Source organism: Anomaloglossus baeobatrachus, chromosome 5, assembly GCF_048569485.1.
Source record: "Anomaloglossus baeobatrachus isolate aAnoBae1 chromosome 5, aAnoBae1.hap1, whole genome shotgun sequence".
Lineage (NCBI taxonomy): Eukaryota > Metazoa > Chordata > Amphibia > Anura > Aromobatidae > Anomaloglossus > Anomaloglossus baeobatrachus.
This window is the reverse complement of record NC_134357.1, coordinates 32,837,999-32,840,498: the sequence shown is the minus strand read 5'-3', so window position 1 is coordinate 32,840,498 and position 2,500 is coordinate 32,837,999. Positions and strand designations below refer to the sequence as shown.

General features: G+C 44.9%; 1 protein-coding gene across 1 annotated transcript in view; it reads left to right on the top strand.

Annotated features, from left to right (window-relative positions):
- ARHGAP19 (Rho GTPase activating protein 19) overlaps positions 1–2,140 on the top strand; it is a 119,637-nt gene extending 117,497 nt beyond the window's left edge. Inside the window, exon 13 of the mRNA XM_075348379.1 lies at positions 1–2,140. This exon is cut by the window's left edge and continues 2,312 nt beyond it. The gene's annotated coding sequence lies outside the window, so the exon portion shown is untranslated.
- Positions 2,141–2,500: the final 360 nt, after the last annotated feature.

Genomic DNA, 2,500 nt, shown 5'->3' with positions numbered 1-2,500 from the left:
TTTACCTGCGGAATTCACTGATGGAATGCTGCAGAAAATGTTTTATAACATTTCTCCAGCAAAATCTATGCGGATTTAAAAATGCTGTGCGCACTGCGTTTTTTTAATACCTGCGGATTTTGCCACGGAATTTCCACTGCGGAATCAATGAGCATGTCACTTCTTTTCCGCAGGTACCTGTGGTTTTTGCCATAGATAATGGTAAAAAATCCGCAAAGACCAACCTGTGGAAAAACCGCGGCAAATCAGCATGCAGATTTTGGTGCGGTTTTTTACTGCAGCTGCGGAAATCTTTCAGAGGGTCTGCAATTTTCTTAAGAGAAAATTCCATTTTCTAGTGCACACATAGCCAAACACCTTTTTATAAGGCAATTGTAGCCCTGTATGAGAAAAATGGACCAATATAACAGTATTGGCAATAATTCATCTCAGAAAGTGGCTATTTACTACTCTCTTCCGATTCTTGACTCTCCTCTTGCACGAGAATCGGCTCTCAAAATACCGTTTTGCCAAAAATCTGAAAAGGCCCAAAATGCGCTTGTAGAGGTGCAGCCATTGTAGTGTTCTTCACTGATGGTCCCCGACTCACAGGGGTTTAACGTCTTCTAAGAAATCGTTATCGCGAACACGTTTTTATATCTTAAATTATTTTATTTTTTTTTTATTTTGTACTTTATCTTAAGCTAAAATAGCGCGTTTACACCAAAATAATGTGTAACAGAATCCGACTCCTAATAAATGGACATCCCAGTACTTTATAGGTCGGTTGAGGACAAGACCGGGGGTGCAGAGTCATGCAAAATTTGGGCAACTTTCTGTGCCTTTCAGTCACGTGACTATTTTAGAGCGGAGACCGGGCGCGTGCACTTTTATGTGCCGCAATAGGGCACAAGTGAGAACGCCGCTTATGGCTCCGTTCACATTTTGGTCAATGCGTCTGATGAATACTCACTATACGTACTCCTATTATAACATTCCCATAGTTTCTATGGGATAAACTATTGCCCAAAATGCCTTCCAATATAAAGGGGGACATGTAGTGGCCCATTAAATCAGAATGTGACCATTTGATTTTGGCTTTTGCATCACCTAGATCAGTATGGGATCTACTAAATGCCCCCACATTTTTTTTATAACTTGCTCCGTTATAAGGACAGACGTCGGCGTACATTAGACTGATGCGCCCGTCTGGCCGTATCCACGTCTGTGGCTCTGCACCGGACCCGCTGAACAATGCTCGGTGCTGAATAGGTCGCTGTTTGTGGTCAGCGGTGATTAAATCACTCTCCATAAATACCAGAGAAGCTTTGTCCACTCCATGTAAATATCAGCCATGTTTGCCTTCCTATACAAGGCAGAACCTCTTTCTTTTAAGGTTTACTCTTCCCAAGGGATCTCGCACCCCCCCGTCCCCCGTCGCTGGACAATAACACAAAGGTATGGGAATCTTACTTTGCAGTGTTCCCATCTTACCTTGCTACAGTCCTGGGTTTTTAGTTTATATATACTTGGATAGCCACCTTCATATATAGACTTTATAGAGATAGCACTTCCGCATCAAGAGTCATAATTTAATGGCTTTGTCTCATGTTCCGTCTTTAGGCGTGCGCAGCCTCCTGCTGGCCAGGTGGCGGCGGCGTGCTCCGGATGATTGACAGTCGGTACCAGTGCCATGGTTGCGATGCTGGCTGAGATGTATGGCTCTGAGGAGTAATGGAGAACCGCAGGGGCTGCAAAGTCGGCAGTGCAATCCTATCTGCTTAAAAGGAATCTGTCACCAGCTTTTTTCCATCTAATATGAGAGCAGCATAATGTAGGAGCAGAGATCCTGATTCCAGCGATTTGTCACTTACTGGGCTGCTTTGTGTAGTTTTGATAAAATCACTATTTAATGAGCAGGAGATTATCATTAGAGGACTACTTGGCATGCTGCAGGTAGTCCAGCATATTCCTGAGCTCTGTATAACTGCTACATCTGCAGCAGAGAAAACATTGATTTTAGCAAAATGACAGCAAACAGCTCAGTAAGTTACACATCACTGGAATCAGGGTCTCTGTCTCTACATTATATCTCTCTCAGATGGCAAAGCAAAAATCTGGCGACAGTCCCTTTTTTAAAGGGAACCTGTCATCAGAAATTTCGCCCAAAACCTAAAAGATTCCCCCTCTGCAGCTCCTGGGCTGCATTCTAGGAAGGTCCCTGTTATTATTGTGCCCCATGTGAGACCAAAATAAAGCCTTTATAAAGTTCTACCTTTTTGTATGCAGCTTCTGTAAATCCGTCACGGGGGCGGGCTCTCTGCCGTCCGTTATTCTGCCTCCTGGTCCTGTATGCCGCCCCCATCGCTCCTTTCCATATCTGATGCACCGCCCACTGCTCCAGCCATCCCCGCGCATGCCCAGTGCCAGTCTCACAGGACTGAGCAGTGTGACTGCTGGTGACGTGTGCGCAGGCAAGTGATTATGGACGGGACTGTGACTGTTATCAGCAAGTACCCGG